Source organism: Urtica dioica, chromosome 1, assembly GCF_054948205.1.
Source record: "Urtica dioica subsp. dioica isolate 48M chromosome 1, U.dioica_male_clone48M_v1_H2, whole genome shotgun sequence".
In the NCBI taxonomy this organism is placed as follows: domain Eukaryota; kingdom Viridiplantae; phylum Streptophyta; class Magnoliopsida; order Rosales; family Urticaceae; genus Urtica; species Urtica dioica.
The window spans coordinates 34,676,827-34,700,488 of NC_142756.1; positions in this window are offsets into that span (position 1 = coordinate 34,676,827).

Sequence of the window (23,662 nt, forward strand, 5' to 3'; positions counted from 1 at the left end):
GGACTCGGAGCTCGACTCGAGGAATGAATTCATCTCGAGGAGACATGTGAAGAGTTTGCACGAGGAGTATCAGTCGACTCGTGGACTCGAACTCGATTCGAGGACTCACGTAGAGCCTGCACGAGGAATTTCGTGAAGAGTCGGCGCGAGGAATTTCGTGAAGAGTCGGCGCGAGGAGTATCGGTCGACTCGCGGACTCGGAGCTCGACTCGAGGAATGAATTCATCTCGAGGAGACATGTGAACAGTTGGCACGAGGAGTATCAGTCGACTCGTGGACTCGAACTCGACTCGAGGACTCACGTAGAGCCTGCACGAGGAATTTCGTGAAGAGTCGGCGCGAGGAGTATCGGTCGACTCGCGGACTCGGAGCTCGACTGGAGGAATGAATTCATCTCGAGGAGACATGTGAAGAGTCGGAACAAAGAGTATCAGTCGACTCGTGGACTCGAACTCGACTCGAGGACTCACGTAGAGCCTGCACGAGGAATTTCGTGAAGAGTCGGCGCGAGGAATTTCGTGAAGAGTCGGCGCGAGGAGTATCGGTCGACTCGCGGACTCGGAGCTCGACTTGAGGAATGAATTCATCTCGAGGTGACATGTGAAGAGTCGGCACGAGGAGTATCAGTCGACTCGTGGACTCGAACTCGACTCGAGGACTCACGTAGAGCCTGCACGAGGAATTTCGTGAAGAGTCGGCGCGAGGAGTATCGGTCGACTCGCGGACTCGGAGCTCGACTCGATGAATGAATTCATCTCGAGGAGACATGTGAAGAGTTGGCACGAGGAGTATCAGTCGACTCGTGGACTCGAACTCGACTCGAGGACTCACGTAGAGCTTGCACGAGGAATTTCGTGAAGAGTCGGCGCGAGTATCGGTCGACTCGCAGACTCGGAGCTCGACTCGAGGAATGAATTCATCTCGAGGAGACATGTAAAGAGTCGGCACGAGGAGTATCAGTCGACTCGTGGACTCGAACTCGATTCGAGGACTCACATAGAGCCTGCACGAGGAATTTCGTGAAGAGTCGGCGCGAGGAATTTCGTGAAGAGTCGGCGCGAGGAGTATCGGTCGACTCGCGGACTCGGAGCTCGACTCGAGGAATGAATTCATCTCGAGGAGACATGTGAAGAGTTTGCACGAGGAGTATCAGTCGACTCGTGGACTCGAACTCGATTCGAGGACTCACGTAGAGCCTGCACGAGGAATTTCGTGAAGAGTCGGCGCAAGGAATTTCGTGAAGAGTCGGCGCGAGGAGTATCGGTCGACTCGCGGACTCGGAGCTCGACTGGAGGAATGAATTCATCTCGAGGAGACATGTGAAGAGTTGGCACGAGGAGTATCAGTCGACTCGTGGACTCGAACTCGACTCGAGGACTCACGTAGAGCCTGCACAAGGAATTTCGTGAAGAGTCGGCGCGAGGAGTATCGGTCGACTCGCGGACTCGGAGCTCGACTCGAGGAATGAATTCATCTCGAGGAGACATGTGAAGAGTCGGAACGAGGAGTATCAGTCGACTCGTGGACTCGAACTCGACTCGAGGACTCACGTAGAGCCTGCACGAGGAATTTCGTGAAGAGTCGGCGCGAGGAGTATCGGTCGACTCGCGGACTCGGAGCTCGACTCGAGGAATGAATTCATCTCGAGGAGACATGTGAAGAGTTGGCACGAGGAGTATCAGTCGACTCGTGGACTCGAACTCGACTCGAGGACTCACGTAGAGCCTACACGAGGAATTTCGTGAAGAGTCGGCGCGAGGAATTTCGTGAAGAGTCGGCGCGAGGAGTATCGGTCGACTCGCGGACTCGGAGCTCGACTCGAGGAATGAATTCATCTCGAGGAGACATGTGAAGAGCTGGCACGAGGAGTATCAGTCGACTCGTGGACGCGAACTCGATTCGAGGACTCACGTAGAGCCTACACGAGGAATTTCGTGAAGAGTCGGCGCGAGGAATTTCGTGAAGAGTCGGCGCGAGGAGTATCGGTCGACTCGCGGACTCGGAGCTCGACTCGAGGAATGAATTCATCTCGAGGAGACATGTGAACAGTTGGCACGAGGAGTATCAGTCGACTCGTGGACTCGAACTCGACTCGAGGACTCACGTAGAGCCTGCACGAGGAATTTCGTGATGAGTCGGCGCAAGGAATTTCGTGAAGAGTCGGCGCGAGGAGTATCGGTCGACTCGCGGACTCGGAGCTCGACTTGAGGAATGAATTCATCTCGAGGAGACATGTGAAGAGTCAGCACGAGGAGTATCAGTCGACTCGTGGACTCGAACTCGACTCGAGGACTCACGTAGAGCCTGCACGAGGAATTTCGTGAAGAGTCGGCGCGAGGAGTATCGGTCGACTCGCGGACTCGGAGCTCGACTCGATGAATGAATTCATCTCGAGGAGACATGTGAAGAGTTGGCACGAGGAGTATCAGTCGACTCGTGGACTCGAACTCGACTCGAGGACTCACGTAGAGCTTGCACGAGGAATTTCGTGAAGAGTCGGCGCGAGTATCGGTCGACTCGCAGACTCGGAGCTCGACTCGAGGAATGAATTCATCTCGAGGAGACATGTAAAGAGTCGGCACGAGGAGTATCAGTCGACTCGTGGACTCGAACTCGATTCGAGGACTCACATAGAGCCTGCACGAGGAATTTCGTGAAGAGTCGGCGCGAGGAATTTCGTGAAGAGTCGGCGCGAGGAGTATCGGTCGACTCGCGGACTCGGAGCTCGACTCGAGGAATGAATTCATCTCGAGGAGACATGTGAAGAGTTTGCACGAGGAGTATCAGTCGACTCGTGGACTCGAACTCGATTCGAGGACTCACGTAGAGCCTGCACGAGGAATTTCGTGAAGAGTCGGCGCAAGGAATTTCGTGAAGAGTCGGCGCGAGGAGTATCGGTCGACTCGCGGACTCGGAGCTCGACTGGAGGAATGAATTCATCTCGAGGAGACATGTGAAGAGTTGGCACGAGGAGTATCAGTCGACTCGTGGACTCGAACTCGACTCGAGGACTCACGTAGAGCCTGCACAAGGAATTTCGTGAAGAGTCGGCGCGAGGAGTATCGGTCGACTCGCGGACTCGGAGCTCGACTCGAGGAATGAATTCATCTCGAGGAGACATGTGAAGAGTCGGAACGAGGAGTATCAGTCGACTCGTGGACTCGAACTCGACTCGAGGACTCACGTAGAGCCTGCACGAGGAATTTCGTGAAGAGTCGGCGCGAGGAGTATCGGTCGACTCGCGGACTCGGAGCTCGACTCGAGGAATGAATTCATCTCGAGGAGACATGTGAAGAGTTGGCACGAGGAGTATCAGTCGACTCGTGGACTCGAACTCGACTCGAGGACTCACGTAGAGCCTACACGAGGAATTTCGTGAAGAGTCGGCGCGAGGAATTTCGTGAAGAGTCGGCGCGAGGAGTATCGGTCGACTCGCGGACTCGGAGCTCGACTCGAGGAATGAATTCATCTCGAGGAGACATGTGAAGAGCTGGCACGAGGAGTATCAGTCGACTCGTGGACGCGAACTCGATTCGAGGACTCACGTAGAGCCTACACGAGGAATTTCGTGAAGAGTCGGCGCGAGGAATTTCGTGAAGAGTCGGCGCGAGGAGTATCGGTCGACTCGCGGACTCGGAGCTCGACTCGAGGAATGAATTCATCTCGAGGAGACATGTGAACAGTTGGCACGAGGAGTATCAGTCGACTCGTGGACTCGAACTCGACTCGAGGACTCACGTAGAGCCTGCACGAGGAATTTCGTGATGAGTCGGCGCAAGGAATTTCGTGAAGAGTCGGCGCGAGGAGTATCGGTCGACTCGCGGACTCGGAGCTCGACTTGAGGAATGAATTCATCTCGAGGAGACATGTGAAGAGTCAGCACGAGGAGTATCAGTCGACTCGTGGACTCGAACTCGACTCGAGGACTCACGTAGAGCCTGCACGAGGAATTTCGTGAAGAGTCGGCGCGAGGAGTATCGGTCGACTCGCGGACTCGGAGCTCGACTCGATGAATGAATTCATCTCGAGGAGACATGTGAAGAGTTGGCACGAGGAGTATCAGTCGACTCGTGGACTCGAACTCGACTCGAGGACTCACGTAGAGCTTGCACGAGGAATTTCGTGAAGAGTCGGCGCGAGGAGTATCGGTCGACTCGCGGACTCGGAGCTTGACTGGAGGAATGAATTCATCTCGAGGAGACATGTGAAGAGTCGGCACGAAGAGTATCAGTCGACTCGTGGACTCGAACTCGACTCGAGGACTCACGTAGAGCCTGCACGAGGAATTTCGTGAAGAGTCGGCGCGAGGAGTATCGGTCGACTCGCGGACTCGGAGCTCGACTCGAGGAATGAATTCATCTCGAGGAGACATGTGAAGAGTTGGCACGAGGAGTATCAGTCGACTCGTGGACTCGAACTCGATTCGAGGACTCACGTAGAGCCTACACGAGGAATTTCGTGAAGAGTCGGCGCGAGGAATTTCGTGAAGAGTCGGCGCGAGGAGTATCGGTCGACTCGCGGACTCGGAGCTCGACTCGAGGAATGAATTCATCTCGCGGAGACATGTGAACAGTTGGCACGAGGAGTATCAGTCGACTCGTGGACTCGAACTCGACTCGAGGACTCACGTAGAGCCTGCACGAGGAATTTCGTGAAGAGTCGGCGCGAGGAATTTCGTGAAGAGTCGGCGCGAGGAGTATCGGTCGACTCGCGGACTCGGAGCTCGACTTGAGGAATGAATTCATCTCGAGGTGACATGTGAAGAGTCGGCACGAGGAGTATCAGTCGACTCGTGGACTCGAACTCGACTCGAGGACTCACGTAGAGCCTGCACGAGGAATTTCGTGAAGAGTCGGCGCGAGGAGTATCGGTCGACTCGCGGACTCGGAGCTCGACTCGATGAATGAATTCATCTCGAGGAGACATGTGAAGAGTTGGCACGAGGAGTATCAGTCGACTCGTGGACTCGAACTCGACTCGAGGACTCACGTAGAGCTTGCACGAGGAATTTCGTGAAGAGTCGGCGCGAGGAGTATCGGTCGACTCGCAGACTCGGAGCTCGACTCGAGGAATGAATTCATCTCGAGGAGACATGTGAAGAGTCGGCACGAGGAGTATCAGTGGACTCGTGGACTCGAACTCGATTCGAGGACTCACGTAGAGCCTGCACGAGGAATTTCGTGAAGAGTCGGCGCGAGGAATTTCGTGAAGAGTCGGCGCGAGGAGTATCGGTCGACTCGCGGACTCGGAGCTCGACTCGAGGAATGAATTCATCTCGAGGAGACATGTGAAGAGTTTGCACGAGGAGTATCAGTCGACTCGTGGACTCGAACTCGATTCGAGGACTCACGTAGAGCCTGCACGAGGAATTTCGTGAAGAGTCGGCGCGAGGAATTTCGTGAAGAGTCGGCGCGAGGAGTATCGGTCGACTCGCGGACTCGGAGCTCGACTCGAGGAATGAATTCATCTCGAGGAGACATGTGAACAGTTGGCACGAGGAGTATCAGTCGACTCGTGGACTCGAACTCGACTCGAGGACTCACGTAGAGCCTGCACGAGGAATTTCGTGAAGAGTCGGCGCGAGGAGTATCGGTCGACTCACGGACTCGGAGCTCGACTGGAGGAATGAATTCATCTCGAGGAGACATGTGAAGAGTCGGAACAAAGAGTATCAGTCGACTCGTGGACTCGAACTCGACTCGAGGACTCACGTAGAGCCTGCACGAGGAATTTCGTGAAGAGTCGGCGCGAGGAATTTCGTGAAGAGTCGGCGCGAGGAGTATCGGTCGACTCGCGGACTCGGAGCTCGACTTGAGGAATGAATTCATCTCGAGGTGACATGTGAAGAGTCGGCACGAGGAGTATCAGTCGACTCGTGGACTCGAACTCGACTCGAGGACTCACGTAGAGCCTGCACGAGGAATTTCGTGAAGAGTCGGCGCGAGGAGTATCGGTCGACTCGCGGACTCGGAGCTCGACTCGATGAATGAATTCATCTCGAGGAGACATGTGAAGAGTTGGCACGAGGAGTATCAGTCGACTCGTGGACTCGAACTCGACTCGAGGACTCACGTAGAGCTTGCACGAGGAATTTCGTGAAGAGTCGGCGCGAGTATCGGTCGACTCGCAGACTCGGAGCTCGACTCGAGGAATGAATTCATCTCGAGGAGACATGTGAAGAGTCGGCACGAGGAGTATCAGTCGACTCGTGGACTCGAACTCGATTCGAGGACTCACGTAGAGCCTGCACGAGGAATTTCGTGAAGAGTCGGCGCGAGGAATTTCGTGAAGAGTCGGCGCGAGGAGTATCGGTCGACTCGCGGACTCGGAGCTCGACTAGAGGAATGAATTCATCTCGAGGAGACATGTGAAGAGTTTGCACGAGGAGTATCAGTCGACTCGTGGACTCGAACTCGACTCGAGGACTCACGTAGAGCCTGCACGAGGAATTTCGTGATGAGTCGGCGCAAGGAATTTCGTGAAGAGTCGGCGCGAGGAGTATCGGTCGACTCGCGGACTCGGAGCTCGACTTGAGGAATGAATTCATCTCGAGGAGACATGTGAAGAGTCAGCACGAGGAGTATCAGTCGACTCGTGGACTCGAACTCGACTCGAGGACTCACGTAGAGCCTGCACGAGGAATTTCGTGAAGAGTCGGCGCGAGGAGTATCGGTCGACTCGCGGACTCGGAGCTCGACTCGATGAATGAATTCATCTCGAGGAGACATGTGAAGAGTTGGCACGAGGAGTATCAGTCGACTCGTGGACTCGAACTCGACTCGAGGACTCACGTAGAGCTTGCACGAGGAATTTCGTGAAGAGTCGGCGCGAGGAGTATCGGTCGACTCGCGGACTCGGAGCTTGACTGGAGGAATGAATTCATCTCGAGGAGACATGTGAAGAGTCAGCACGAAGAGTATCAGTCGACTCGTGGACTCGAACTCGACTCGAGGACTCACGTAGAGCCTGCACGAGGAATTTCGTGAAGAGTCGGCGCGAGGAGTATCGGTCGACTCGCGGACTCGGAGCTCGACTCGAGGAATGAATTCATCTCGAGGAGACATGTGAAGAGTTGGCACGAGGAGTATCAGTCGACTCGTGGACTCGAACTCGATTCGAGGACTCACGTAGAGCCTACACGAGGAATTTCGTGAAGAGTCGGCGCGAGGAATTTCGTGAAGAGTCGGCGCGAGGAGTATCGGTCGACTCGCGGACTCGGAGCTCGACTCGAGGAATGAATTCATCTCGAGGAGACATGTGAACAGTTGGCACGAGGAGTATCAGTCGACTCGTGGACTCGAACTCGACTCGAGGACTCACGTAGAGCCTGCACGAGGAATTTCGTGAAGAGTCGGCGCGAGGAATTTCGTGAAGAGTCGGCGCGAGGAGTATCGGTCGACTCGCGGACTCGGAGCTCGACTTGAGGAATGAATTCATCTCGAGGTGACATGTGAAGAGTCGGCACGAGGAGTATCAGTCGACTCGTGGACTCGAACTCGACTCGAGGACTCACGTAGAGCCTGCACGAGGAATTTCGTGAAGAGTCGGCGCGAGGAGTATCGGTCGACTCGCGGACTCGGAGCTCGACTCGATGAATGAATTCATCTCGAGGAGACATGTGAAGAGTTGGCACGAGGAGTATCAGTCGACTCGTGGACTCGAACTCGACTCGAGGACTCACGTAGAGCTTGCACGAGGAATTTCGTGAAGAGTCGGCGCGAGGAGTATCGGTCGACTCGCAGACTCGGAGCTCGACTCGAGGAATGAATTCATCTCGAGGAGACATGTGAAGAGTCGGCACGAGGAGTATCAGTGGACTCGTGGACTCGAACTCGATTCGAGGACTCACGTAGAGCCTGCACGAGGAATTTCGTGAAGAGTCGGCGCGAGGAATTTCGTGAAGAGTCGGCGCGAGGAGTATCGGTCGACTCGCGGACTCGGAGCTCGACTCGAGGAATGAATTCATCTCGAGGAGACATGTGAAGAGTTTGCACGAGGAGTATCAGTCGACTCGTGGACTCGAACTCGATTCGAGGACTCACGTAGAGCCTGCACGAGGAATTTCGTGAAGAGTCGGCGCGAGGAATTTCGTGAAGAGTCGGCGCGAGGAGTATCGGTCGACTCGCGGACTCGGAGCTCGACTCGAGGAATGAATTCATCTCGAGGAGACATGTGAACAGTTGGCACGAGGAGTATCAGTCGACTCGTGGACTCGAACTCGACTCGAGGACTCACGTAGAGCCTGCACGAGGAATTTCGTGAAGAGTCGGCGCGAGGAGTATCGGTCGACTCACGGACTCGGAGCTCGACTGGAGGAATGAATTCATCTCGAGGAGACATGTGAAGAGTCGGAACAAAGAGTATCAGTCGACTCGTGGACTCGAACTCGACTCGAGGACTCACGTAGAGCCTGCACGAGGAATTTCGTGAAGAGTCGGCGCGAGGAATTTCGTGAAGAGTCGGCGCGAGGAGTATCGGTCGACTCGCGGACTCGGAGCTCGACTTGAGGAATGAATTCATCTCGAGGTGACATGTGAAGAGTCGGCACGAGGAGTATCAGTCGACTCGTGGACTCGAACTCGACTCGAGGACTCACGTAGAGCCTGCACGAGGAATTTCGTGAAGAGTCGGCGCGAGGAGTATCGGTCGACTCGCGGACTCGGAGCTCGACTCGATGAATGAATTCATCTCGAGGAGACATGTGAAGAGTTGGCACGAGGAGTATCAGTCGACTCGTGGACTCGAACTCGACTCGAGGACTCACGTAGAGCTTGCACGAGGAATTTCGTGAAGAGTCGGCGCGAGTATCGGTCGACTCGCAGACTCGGAGCTCGACTCGAGGAATGAATTCATCTCGAGGAGACATGTGAAGAGTTGGCACGAGGAGTATCAGTCGACTCGTGAACTCGAACTCGATTTGAGGACTCACGTAGAGCCTGCACGAGGAATTTCGTGAAGAGTCGGCGCGAGGAATTTCGTGAAGAGTCGGCGCGAGGAGTATCGGTCGACTCGCGGACTCGGAGCACGACTCGAGGAATGAATTCATCTCGAGGAGACATGTGAACAGTTGGCACGAGGAGTATCAGTCGACTCGTGGACTCGAACTCGACTCGAGGACTCACGTAGAGCTTGCACGAGGAATTTCGTGAAGAGTCGGCGCGAGGAGTATCGGTCGACTCGCAGACTCGGAGCTCGACTCGAGGAATGAATTCATCTCGAGGAGACATGTAAAGAGTCGGCACAAGGAGTATCAGTCGACTCGTGGACTCGAACTCGATTCGAGGACTCACGTAGAGCCTGCACGAGGAATTTCGTGAAGAGTCGGCGCGAGGAATTTCGTGAAGAGTCGGCGCGAGGAGTATCGGTCGACTCGCGGACTCGGAGCACGACTCGAGGAATGAATTCATCTCGAGGAGACATGTGAAGAGTTTGCACGAGGAGTATCAGTCGACTCGTGGACTCGAACTCGATTCGAGGACTCACATAGAGCCTGCACGAGGAATTTCGTGAAGAGTCGGCGCGAGGAATTTCGTGAAGAGTCGGCGCGAGGAGTATCGGTCGACTCGCGGACTCGGAGCTCGACTCGAGGAATGAATTCATCTCGAGGAGACATGTGAAGAGTTTGCACGAGGAGTATCAGTCGACTCGTGGACTCGAACTCGATTCGAGGACTCACGTAGAGCCTGCACGAGGAATTTCGTGAAGAGTCGGCGCGAGGAATTTCGTGAAGAGTCGGCGCGAGGAGTATCGGTCGACTCGCGGACTCGGAGCTCGACTCGAGGAATGAATTCATCTCGAGGAGACATGTGAACAGTTGGCACGAGGAGTATCAGTCGACTCGTGGACTCGAACTCGACTCGAGGACTCACGTAGAGCCTGCACGAGGAATTTCGTGAAGAGTCGGCGCGAGGAGTATCGGTCGACTCACGGACTCGGAGCTCGACTGGAGGAATGAATTCATCTCGAGGAGACATGTGAAGAGTCGGAACAAAGAGTATCAGTCGACTCGTGGACTCGAACTCGACTCGAGGACTCACGTAGAGCCTGCACGAGGAATTTCGTGAAGAGTCGGCGCGAGGAATTTCGTGAAGAGTCGGCGCGAGGAGTATCGGTCGACTCGCGGACTCGGAGCTCGACTTGAGGAATGAATTCATCTCGAGGTGACATGTGAAGAGTCGGCACGAGGAGTATCAGTCGACTCGTGGACTCGAACTCGACTCGAGGACTCACGTAGAGCCTGCACGAGGAATTTCGTGAAGAGTCGGCGCGAGGAGTATCGGTCGACTCGCGGACTCGGAGCTCGACTCGATGAATGAATTCATCTCGAGGAGACATGTGAAGAGTTGGCACGAGGAGTATCAGTCGACTCGTGGACTCGAACTCGACTCGAGGACTCACGTAGAGCTTGCACGAGGAATTTCGTGAAGAGTCGGCGCGAGTATCGGTCGACTCGCAGACTCGGAGCTCGACTCGAGGAATGAATTCATCTCGAGGAGACATGTGAAGAGTTGGCACGAGGAGTATCAGTCGACTCGTGAACTCGAACTCGATTTGAGGACTCACGTAGAGCCTGCACGAGGAATTTCGTGAAGAGTCGGCGCGAGGAATTTCGTGAAGAGTCGGCGCGAGGAGTATCGGTCGACTCGCGGACTCGGAGCACGACTCGAGGAATGAATTCATCTCGAGGAGACATGTGAACAGTTGGCACGAGGAGTATCAGTCGACTCGTGGACTCGAACTCGACTCGAGGACTCACGTAGAGCTTGCACGAGGAATTTCGTGAAGAGTCGGCGCGAGGAGTATCGGTCGACTCGCAGACTCGGAGCTCGACTCGAGGAATGAATTCATCTCGAGGAGACATGTAAAGAGTCGGCACAAGGAGTATCAGTCGACTCGTGGACTCGAACTCGATTCGAGGACTCACGTAGAGCCTGCACGAGGAATTTCGTGAAGAGTCGGCGCGAGGAATTTCGTGAAGAGTCGGCGCGAGGAGTATCGGTCGACTCGCGGACTCGGAGCACGACTCGAGGAATGAATTCATCTCGAGGAGACATGTGAAGAGTTTGCACGAGGAGTATCAGTCGACTCGTGGACTCGAACTCGATTCGAGGACTCACATAGAGCCTGCACGAGGAATTTCGTGAAGAGTCGGCGCGAGGAATTTCGTGAAGAGTCGGCGCGAGGAGTATCGGTCGACTCGCGGACTCGGAGCTCGACTCGAGGAATGAATTCATCTCGAGGAGACATGTGAAGAGTTTGCACGAGGAGTATCAGTCGACTCGTGGACTCGAACTCGATTCGAGGACTCACATAGAGCCTGCACGAGGAATTTCGTGAAGAGTCGGCGCGAGGAATTTCGTGAAGAGTCGGCGCGAGGAGTATCGGTCGACTCGCGGACTCGGAGCTCGACTCGAGGAATGAATTCATCTCGAGGAGACATGTGAACAGTTGGCACGAGGAGTATCAGTCGACTCGTGGACTCGAACTCGACTCGAGGACTCACGTAGAGCCTGCACAAGGAATTTCGTGAAGAGTCGTCGCGAGGAGTATCGGTCGACTCGCGGACTCGGAGATCGACTGGAGGAATGAATTCATCTCGAGGAGACATGTGAAGAGTCGGAACAAAGAGTATCAGTCGACTCGTGGACTCGAACTCGACTCGAGGACTCACGTAGAGCCTGCACGAGGAATTTCGTGAAGAGTCGGCGCGAGGAGTATCGGTCGACTCGCGGACTCGGAGCTCGACTCGATGAATGAATTCATCTCGAGGAGACATGTGAACAGTTGGCACGAGGAGTATCAGTCGACTCGTGGACTCGAACTCGACTCGAGGACTCACGTAGAGCTTGCACGAGGAATTTCGTAAAGAGTCGGCGCGAGGAGTATCGGTCGACTCGCAGACTCGGAGCTCGACTCGAGGAATGAATTCATCTCGAGGAGACATGTAAAGAGTCGGCACGAGGAGTATCAGTCGACTCGTGGACTCGAACTCGATTCGAGGACTCACGTAGAGCCTGCACGAGGAATTTCGTGAAGAGTCGGCGCGAGGAATTTCGTGAAGAGTCGGCGCGAGGAGTATCGGTCGACTCGCGGACTCGGAGCTCGACTCGAGGAATGAATTCATCTCGAGGAGACATGTGAAGAGTTTGCACGAGGAGTATCAGTCGACTCGTGGACTCGAACTCGATTCGAGGACTCACATAGAGCCTGCACGAGGAATTTCGTGAAGAGTCGGCGCGAGGAATTTCGTGAAGAGTCGGCGCGAGGAGTATCGGTCGACTCGCGGACTCGGAGCTCGACTCGATGAATGAATTCATCTCGAGGAGACATGTGAACAGTTGGCACGAGGAGTATCAGTCGACTCGTGGACTCGAACTCGACTCGAGGACTCACGTAGAGCTTGCACGAGGAATTTCGTGAAGAGTCGGCGCGAGGAGTATCGGTCGACTCGCAGACTCGGAGCTCGACTCGAGGAATGAATTCATCTCGAGGAGACATGTAAAGAGTCGGCACGAGGAGTATCAGTCGACTCGTGGACTCGAACTCGATTCGAGGACTCACGTAGAGCCTGCACGAGGAATTTCGTGAAGAGTCGGCGCGAGGAATTTCGTGAAGAGTCGGCGCGAGGAGTATCGGTCGACTCGAGGAATGAATTCATCTCGAGGAGACATGTGAAGAGTTTGCACGAGGAGTATCAGTCGACTCGTGGACTCGAACTCGATTCGAGGACTCACATAGAGCCTGCACGAGGAATTTCGTGAAGAGTCGGCGCGAGGAATTTCGTGAAGAGTCGGCGCGAGGAGTATCGGTCGACTCGCGGACTCGGAGCTCGACTCGAGGAATGAATTCATCTCGAGGAGACATGTGAACAGTTGGCACGAGGAGTATCAGTCGACTCGTGGACTCGAACTCGACTCGAGGACTCACGTAGAGCCTGCACAAGGAATTTCGTGAAGAGTCGTCGCGAGGAGTATCGGTCGACTCGCGGACTCGGAGATCGACTGGAGGAATGAATTCATCTCGAGGAGACATGTGAAGAGTCGGAACAAAGAGTATCAGTCGACTCGTGGACTCGAACTCGACTCGAGGACTCACGTAGAGCCTGCACGAGGAATTTCGTGAAGAGTCGGCGCGAGGAGTATCGGTCGACTCGCGGACTCGGAGCTCGACTTGATGAATGAATTCATCTCGAGGAGACATGTGAACAGTTGGCACGAGGAGTATCAGTCGACTCGTGGACTCGAACTCGACTCGAGGACTCACGTAGAGCTTGCACGAGGAATTTCGTAAAGAGTCGGCGCGAGGAGTATCGGTCGACTCGCAGACTCGGAGCTCGACTCGAGGAATGAATTCATCTCGAGGAGACATGTAAAGAGTCGGCACGAGGAGTATCAGTCGACTCGTGGACTCGAACTCGATTCGAGGACTCACGTAGAGCCTGCACGAGGAATTTCGTGAAGAGTCGGCGCGAGGAATTTCGTGAAGAGTCGGCGCGAGGAGTATCGGTCGACTCGCGGACTCGGAGCTCGACTCGAGGAATGAATTCATCTCGAGGAGACATGTGAAGAGTTTGCACGAGGAGTATCAGTCGACTCGTGGACTCGAACTCGATTCGAGGACTCACATAGAGCCTGCACGAGGAATTTCGTGAAGAGTCGGCGCGAGGAATTTCGTGAAGAGTCGGCGCGAGGAGTATCGGTCGACTCGCGGACTCGGAGCTCGACTCGATGAATGAATTCATCTCGAGGAGACATGTGAACAGTTGGCACGAGGAGTATCAGTCGACTCGTGGACTCGAACTCGACTCGAGGACTCACGTAGAGCTTGCACGAGGAATTTCGTGAAGAGTCGGCGCGAGGAGTATCGGGCGACTCGCAGACTCGGAGCTCGACTCGAGGAATGAATTCATCTCGAGGAGACATGTAAAGAGTCGGCACGAGGAGTATCAGTCGACTCGTGGACTCGAACTCGATTCGAGGACTCACGTAGAGCCTGCACGAGGAATTTCGTGAAGAGTCGGCGCGAGGAATTTCGTGAAGAGTCGGCGCGAGGAGTATCGGTCGACTCGAGGAATGAATTCATCTCGAGGAGACATGTGAAGAGTTTGCACGAGGAGTATCAGTCGACTCGTGGACTCGAACTCGATTCGAGGACTCACATAGAGCCTGCACGAGGAATTTCGTGAAGAGTCGGCGCGAGGAATTTCGTGAAGAGTCGGCGCGAGGAGTATCGGTCGACTCGCGGACTCGGAGCTCGACTCGAGGAATGAATTCATCTCGAGGAGACATGTGAAGAGTTTGCACGAGGAGTATCAGTCGACTCGTGGACTCGAACTCGATTCGAGGACTCACATAGAGCCTGCACGAGGAATTTCGTGAAGAGTCGGCGCGAGGAATTTCGTGAAGAGTCGGCGCGAGGAGTATCGGTCGACTCGCGGACTCGGAGCTCGACTCGAGGAATGAATTCATCTCGAGGAGACATGTGAACAGTTGGCACGAGGAGTATCAGTCGACTCGTGGACTCGAACTCGACTCGAGGACTCACGTAGAGCCTGCACGAGGAATTTCGTGAAGAGTCGTCGCGAGGAGTATCGGTCGACTCGCGGACTCGGAGATCGACTGGAGGAATGAATTCATCTCGAGGAGACATGTGAAGAGTCGGAACAAAGAGTATCAGTCGACTCGTGGACTCGAACTCGACTCGAGGACTCACGTAGATCCTGCACGAGGAATTTCGTGAAGAGTCGGCACGAGGAGTATCGGTCGACTCGCGGACTCGGAGCTCGACTCGATGAATGAATTCATCTCGAGGAGACATGTGAACAGTTGGCACGAGGAGTATCAGTCGACTCGTGGACTCGAACTCGACTCGAGGACTCACGTAGAGCTTGCACGAGGAATTTCGTGAAGAGTCGGCGCGAGGAGTATCGGTCGACTCGCAGACTCGGAGCTCGACTCGAGGAATGAATTCATCTCGAGGAGACATGTAAAGAGTCGGCACGAGGAGTATCAGTCGACTCGTGGACTCGAACTCGATTCGAGGACTCACGTAGAGCCTGCACGAGGAATTTCGTGAAGAGTCGGCGCGAGGAATTTCGTGAAGAGTCGGCGCGAGGAGTATCGGTCGACTCGCGGACTCGGAGCTCGACTCGAGGAATGAATTCATCTCGAGGAGACATGTGAAGAGTTTGCACGAGGAGTATCAGTCGACTCGTGGACTCGAACTCGATTCGAGGACTCACATAGAGCCTGCACGAGGAATTTCGTGAAGAGTCGGCGCGAGGAATTTCGTGAAGAGTCGGCGCGAGGAGTATCGGTCGACTCGCGGACTCGGAGCTCGACTCGAGGAATGAATTCATCTCGAGGAGACATGTGAACAGTTGGCACGAGGAGTATCAGTCGACTCGTGGACTCGAACTCGACTCGAGGACTCAAGTAGAGCCTGCACGAGGAATTTCGTGAATAGTCGTCGCGAGGAGTATCGGTCGACTCGCGGACTCGGAGATCGACTGGAGGAATGAATTCATCTCGAGGAGACATGTGAAGAGTCGGAACAAAGAGTATCAGTCGACTCGTGGACTCGAACTCGACTCGAGGACTCACGTAGAGCCTGCACGAGGAATTTCGTGAAGAGTCGGCGCGAGGAGTATCGGTCGACTCGCGGACTCGGAGCTCGACTCGATGAATGAATTCATCTCGAGGAGACATGTGAACAGTTGGCACGAGGAGTATCAGTCGACTCGTGGACTCGAACTCGACTCGAGGACTCACGTAGAGCTTGCACGAGGAATTTCGTGAAGAGTCGGCGCGAGGAGTATCGGTCAACTCGCAGACTCGGAGCTCGACTCGAGGAATGAATTCATCTCGAGGAGACATGTAAAGAGTCGGGACGAGGAGTATCAGTCGACTCGTGGACTCGAACTCGATTCGAGGACTCACGTAGAGCCTGCACGAGGAATTTCGTGAAGAGTCGGCGCGAGGAATTTCGTGAAGAGTCGGCGCGAGGAGTATCGGTCGACTCGCGGACTCGGAGCTCGACTCGAGGAATGAATTCATCTCGAGGAGACATGTGAAGAGTTTGCACGAGGAGTATCAGTCGACTCGTGGACTCGAACTCGATTCGAGGACTCACATAGAGCCTGCACGAGGAATTTCGTGAAGAGTCGGCGCGAGGAATTTCGTGAAGAGTCGGCGCGAGGAGTATCGGTCGACTCGCGGACTCGGAGCTCGACTCGAGGAATGAATTCATCTCGAGGAGACATGTGAACAGTTGGCACGAGGAGTATCAGTCGACTCGTGGACTCGAACTCGACTCGAGGACTCACGTAGAGCCTGCACGAGGAATTTCGTGAAGAGTCGTCGCGAGGAGTATCGGTCGACTCGCGGACTCGGAGATCGACTGGAGGAATGAATTCATCTCGAGGAGACATGTGAAGAGTCGGAACAAAGAGTATCAGTCGACTCGTGGACTCGAACTCGACTCGAGGACTCACGTAGAGCCTGCAAGAGGAATTTCGTGAAGAGTCGGCGCGAGGAGTATCGGTCGACTCGCGGACTCGGAGCTCGACTCGATGAATGAATTCATCTCGAGGAGACATGTGAACAGTTGGCACGAGGAGTATCAGTCGACTCGTGGACTCGAACTCGACTCGAGGACTCACGTAGAGCTTGCACGAGGAATTTCGTGAAGAGTCGGCGCGAGGAGTATCGGTCGACTCGCAGACTCGGAGCTCGACTCGAGGAATGAATTCATCTCGAGGAGACATGTGAAGAGTCGGCACGAGGAGTATCAGTCGACTCGTGAACTCGAACTCGATTCGAGGACTCACGTAGAGCCTGCACGAGGAATTTCGTGAAGAGTCGGCGCGAGGAATTTCGTGAAGAGTCGGCGCGAGGAGTATCGGTCGACTCGCGGACTCGGAGCTCGACTCGAGGAATGAATTCATCTCGAGGAGACATGTGAAGAGTTTGCACGAGGAGTATCAGTCGACTCGTGGACTCGAACTCGATTCGAGGACTCACGTAGAGCCTGCACGAGGAATTTCGTGAAGAGTCGGCGCGAGGAATTTCGTGAAGAGTCGGCGCGAGGAGTATCGGTCGACTCGCGGACTCGGAGCTCGACTCGAGGAATGAATTCATCTCGAGGAGACATGTGAACAGTTGGCACGAGGAGTATCAGTCGACTCGTGGACTCGAACTCGACTCGAGGACTCACGTAGAGCCTGCACAAGGAATTTCGTGAAGAGTCGGCGCGAGGAGTATCGGTCGACTCGCGGACTTGGAGCTCGACTGGAGGAATGAATTCATCTCGAGGAGACATGTGAAGAGTCGGAACAAAGAGTATCAGTCGACTCGTGGACTCGAACTCGACTCGAGGACGCACGGAGAGCCTGCACGAGGAATTTCGTGAAGAGTCGGCGCGAGGAGTATCGGTCGACTCGCGGACTCGGAGCTTGACTCGAGGAATGAATTCATCTCGAGGAGACATGTGAAGAGTTGGCACGAGGAGTATCAGTCGACTCGTGGACTCGAACTCGATTCGAGGACTCACGTAGAGCCTACACGAGGAATTTCGTGAAGAGTCGGCGCGAGGAATTTCGTGAAGAGTCGGCGCGAGGAGTATCGGTCGACTCGCGGACTCGGAGCTCGACTCGAGGAATGAATTCATCTCGAGGAGACATGTGAAGAGTTTGCACGAGGAGTATCAGTCGACTCGTGGACTCGAACTCGATTCGAGGACTCACGTAGAGCCTGCACGAGGAATTTCGTGAAGAGTCGGCGCGAGGAATTTCGTGAAGAGTCAGCGCGAGGAGTATCGGTCGACTCGCGGACTCGGAGCTCGACTCGAGGAATGAATTCATCTCGAGGAGACATGTGAACAGTTGGCACGAGGAGTATCAGTCGACTCGTGGACTCGAACTCGACTCGAGGACTCACGTAGAGCCTGCACAAGGAATTTCGTGAAGAGTCGGCGCGAGGAGTATCGGTCGACTCGCGGACTCGGAGCTCGACTGGAGGAATGAATTCATCTCGAGGAGACATGTGAAGAGTCGGAACAAAGAGTATCAGTCGACTCGTGGACTCGAACTCGACTCGAGGACGCACGGAGAGCCTGCACGAGGAATTTCGTGAAGAGTCGGCGCGAGGAGTATCGGTCGACTCGCGGACTCGGAGCTTGACTCGAGGAATGAATTCATCTCGAGGAGACATGTGAAGAGTTGGCACGAGGATAATCAGTCGACTCGTGGACTCGAACTCGATTCGAGGACTCACGTAGAGCCTACACGAGGAATTTCGTGAAGAGTCGGCGCGAGGAATTTCGTGAAGAGTCGGCGCGAGGAGTATCGGTCGACTCGCGGACTCGGAGCTCGACTCAAGGAATGAATTCATCTCGAGGAGACATGTGAACAGTTGGCACGAGGAGTATCAGTCGACTCGTGGACTCGAACTCGACTCGAGGACTCACGTAGAGCCTGCACGAGGAATTTCGTGAAGAGTCGGCGCGAGGAGTATCGGTCGACTCGCGGACTCGGAGCTCGACTGGAGGAATGAATTCATCTCGAGGAGACATGTGAAGAGTTGGCACGAGGAGTATCAGTCGACTCGTGGACTCGAACTCGACTCGAGGACTCACGTAGAGCCTGCACAAGGAATTTCGTGAAGAGTCGGCGCGAGGAGTATCGGTCGACTCGCGGACTCGGAGCTCGACTCGAGGAATGAATTCATCTCGAGGAGACATGTGAAGAGTCGGCACGAGGAGTATCAGTCGACTCGTGGACTCGAACTCGACTCGAGGACTCACGTAGAGCCTGCACGAGGAATTTCGTGAAGAGTCGGCGCGAGGAGTATCGGTCGACTCGCGGACTCGGAGCTCGACTCGAGGAATGAATTCATCTCGAGGAGACATGTGAACAGTTGGCACGAGGAGTATCAGTCGACTCGTGGACTCGAACTCGACTCGAGGACTCACGTAGAGCCTGCACGAGGAATTTCGTTAAGAGTCGGCGCGAGGAGTATCGGTCGACTCGCGGACTCGGAGCTCGACTGGAGGAATGAATTCATCTCGAGGAGACATGTGAAGAGTCGGAACAAAGAGTATCAGTCGACTCGTGGACTCGAACTCGACTCGAGGACTCACGTATAGCCTGCACGAGGAATTTCGTGAAGAGTCGGCACGAGGAGTATCGGTCGACTCGCGGACTTGGAGCTCGACTCGAGGAATGAATTCATCTCGAGTAGACATGTGAAGAGTTGGCACGAGGAGTATCAGTCGACTCGTGGACTCGAACTCGACTCGAAGACTCACGTAGAGCCTGCACGAGGAATTTCGTGAAGAGTCGGCGCGAGGAATATCGGTCGACTCGCGGACTCGGAGCTCGACTCGAGGAATGAATTCAACTCGAGGAGACATGTGAAGAGTCGACACGAGGAGTATCAGTCGACTCGTGGACTCGAACTCGACTCGAGGACTCACGTAGAGCCTGCACGAGGAATTTCGTGAAGAGTCGGCGCGAGGAGTATCGGTCGACTAGCGGACTCGGAGCTCGACTCGAGGAATGAATTCATCTCGAGGAGACATGTGAAGAGTTGGCACGAGGAGTATCAGTCGACTCGTGGACTCGAACTCGACTCGAGGACTCACGTAGAGCCTGCACGAGGAATTTCGTGAAGAGTCGGCGCGAGGAGTATCGGTCGACTCGCGGACTCGGAGCTCGACTCGAGGAATGAATTCATCTCGAGGAGACATGTGAACAGTTGGCACGAGGAGTATCAGTCGACTCGTGGACTCGAACTCGACTCGAGGACTCACGTAGAGCCTGCACGAGGAATTTCGTGAAGAGTCGGCGCGAGGAGTATCGGTCGACTCGCGGACTCGGAGCTCGACTGGAGGAATGAATTCATCTCGAGGAGACATGTGAAGAGTCGGAACAAAGAGTATCAGTCGACTCGTGGACTCGAACTCGACTCGAGGACTCACGTAGAGCCTGCACGAGGAATTTCGTGAAGAGTCGGCACGAGGAGTATCGGTCGACTCGCGGACTTGGAGCTCGACTCGAGGAATGAATTCATCTCGAGTAGACATGTGAAGAGTTGGCACGAGGAGTATCAGTCGACTCGTGGACTCGAACTCGACTCGAAGACTCACGTAGAGCCTGCACGAGGAATTTCGTGAAGAGTCGGCGCGAGGAATATCGGTCGACTCGCGGACTCGGAGCTCGACTCGAGGAATGAATTCAACTCGAGGAGACATGTGAAGAGTCGACACGAGGAGTATCAGTCGACTCGTGGACTCGAACTCGACTCGAGGACTCACGTAGAGCCTGCACGAGGAATTTCGTGAAGAGTCGGCGCGAGGAGTATCGGTCGACTAGCGGACTCGGAGCTCGACTCGAGGAATGAATTCATCTCGAGGAGACATGTGAAGAGTTGGCACAAGGAGTATCAGTCGACTCGTGGACTCGAACTCGATTCGAGAACTCACGTAGAGCCTACACGAGGAATTTCGTGAAGAGTCGGCGCGAGGAATTTCGTGAAGAGTCTGCGCGAGGAGTATCGGTCGACTCGCGGACTTGGAGCTCGACTGGAGGAATGAATTCATCTCGAGGAGACATGTGAACAGTTGGCACGAGGAGTATCAATCGACTCGTGGACTCGAACTCGACTCGAGGACTCACGTAGAGCCTGCACGAGGAATTTCGTGAAGAGTCGTCGCGAGGAGTATCGGTCGACTCGCGGACTCGGAGCTCGACTGGAGGAATGAATTCATCTCGAGGAGACATGTGAAGAGTCGGAACAAAGAGTATCAGTCGACTCGTGGACTCGAACTCGACTCGAGGACTCACGTAGAGCCTGCACGAGGAATTTCGTGAAGAGTCGGCACGAGGAGTATCGGTCGACTCGCGGACTTGGAGCTCGACTCGAGGAATGAATTCATCTCGAGTAGACATGTGAAGAGTTGGCACGAGGAGTATCAGTCGACTCGTGGACTCGAACTCGACTCGAAGACTCACGTAGAGCCTGCACGAGGAATTTCGTGAAGAGTCGGCGCGAGGAATATCGGTCGACTCGCGGACTCGGAGCTCGACTCGAGGAATGAATTCAACTCGAGGAGACATGTGAAGAGTCGACACGAGGAGTATCAGTCGACTCGTGGACTCGAACTCGACTCGAGGACTCACGTAGAGCCTGCACGAGGAATTTCGTGAAGAGTCGGCGCGAGGAGTATCGGTCGACTAGCGGACTCGGAGCTCGACTCGAGGAATGAATTCATCTCGAGGAGACATGTGAAGAGTTGGCACAAGGAGTATCAGTCGACTCGTGGACTCGAACTCGATTCGAGAACTCACGTAGAGCCTACACGAGGAATTTCGTGAAGAGTCGGCGCGAGGAATTTCGTGAAGAGTCTGCGCGAGGAGTATCGGTCGACTCGCGGACTTGGAGCTCGGCTGGAGGAATGAATTCATCTCGAGGAGACATGTGAACAGTTGGCACGAGGAGTATCAATCGACTCGTGGACTCGAACTCGACTCGAGGACTCACGTAGAGCCTGCACGAGGAATTTCGTGAAGAGTCGTCGCGAGGAGTATCGGTCGACTCGCGGACTCGGAGCTCGACTGGAGGAATGAATTCATCTCGAGGAGACATGTGAAGAGTCGGAACAAAGAGTATCAGTCGACTCGTGGACTCGAACTCGATTCGAGGACTCACGTAGAGCCTACACGAGGAATTTCGTGAAGAGTCGGCACGAGGAATTTCATGAAGAGTCGGCGCGAGGAGAATCGGTCGACTCGCGGACTCGGAGCTCGACTCGAGGAATGAATTCATCTCGAGGAGAAATGTGAAAAGTTGGCACGAGGAGTATTAGTCGACTCGTGGACTCGAACTCGACTCGAGGACTCACGTAGAGCCTGCACGATGAATTTCGTGAAGAGTCGGCGCGAGGAGTGTCGGTCGACTCGCGGACTCGGAGCTCGACTAGAGGAATGGATTCATCTCGAGGAGACATGTGAAGAGTTGGCACGAGGAGTATCAGTCGACTCGTGGACTCGAACTCGACTCGAGGACTCACGTAGAGCCTGCACGAGGAATTTCGTGAAGAGTCGGCGCGAGGAGTATCGGTCGACTCGCGGACTCGGAGCTCGACTCGAGGAATGAATTCATCTCGAGGAGACATGTGAAGAGTTGGCACGAGGAGTATCAGTCGACTCATGGACTCGAACTCGACTCGAGGACTCACGTAGAGCATGCACGAGGAATTTAGTGAAGAGTCGGCGCGAGGAGTATCGGTCGACTCGCGGACTCGGAGCTCGACTCGAGGAATGAATTCATCTCGAGGAGACATGTGAAGTGTCGGCACGAGGAGTATCAGTCGACTCGTGGACTCGAACTCGACTCGAGGACTCACGTAGAGCCTGCACGAGGAATTTCGTGAAGAGTCGGCGCGAGGAGTATCGGTCGACTCGCGGACTCGGAGCTCGACTCGAGGAATGAATTCATCTCGAGGAGACATGTGAAGAGTCGGCACGAGGAGTATCAGTCGACTCGTGGACTCGAACTAGACTCGAGGACTCACGTAGAGCCTGCACGAGGAATTTCGTGAAGAGTCGGCGCGAGGAGTATCCGTCGACTCGCGGACTCGGAGCTCGACTCGAGGAATGAATTCATCTCGAGGAGACATGTGAAGAGGCGGCACGAGGAGTATCAGTCGACTCGTGGACTCGAACTCGATTCGAGGACTCACGTAGAGCCTGCACGAGGAATTTCGTGAAGAGTCGGCGCAAGGAATTTCGTGAAGAGTCGGCGCGAGGAGTATCGGTCGACTCGCGGACTCGGAGCTCGACTCGAGGAATGAATTCATCTCGAGGAGACATGTGAAGAGTTTGCACGAGGAGTATCAGTCGACTCGTGGACTCGAACTCGATTCGAGGACTCACGTAGAGCCTGCACGAGGAATTTCGTGAAGAGTCGGCGCGAGGAATTTCGTGAAGAGTCGGCGCGAGGAGTATCGGTCGACTCGCGGACTCGGAGCTCGACTCGAGGAATGAATTCATCTCGAGGAGACATGTGAACAGTTGGCACGAGGAGTATCAGTCGACTCGTGGACTCGAACTCGACTCGAAGACTCACGTAGAGCCTGCACGAGGAATTTCGTGAAGAGTCGGCGCGAGGAATATCGGTCGACTCGCGGACTCGGAGCTCGACTCGAGGAATGAATTCATCTCGAGGAGACATGTGAAGAGTCGACACGAGGAGTATCAGTCGACTCGTGGACTCGAACTCGACTCGAGGACTCACGTAGAGCCTGCACGAGGAATTTCGTGAAGAGTCGGCGCGAGGAGTATCGGTCGACTCGCGGACTCGGAGCTCGACTCGAGGAATGAATTCATCTCGAGGATACATGTGAAGAGTTGGCACAAGGAGTATCAGTCGACTCGTGGACTCGAACTCGATTCGAGAACTCACGTAGAGCCTACACGAGGAATTTCGTGAAGAGTCGGCGCGAGGAATTTCGTGAAGAGTCTGCGCGAGGAGTATCGGTCGACTCGCGGACTCGGAGCTCGACTCGAGGAATGAATTCATCTCGAGGAGACATGTGAACAGTTGGCACGAGGAGTATCAATCGACTCGTGGACTTGAACTCGACTCGAGGACTCACGTAGAGC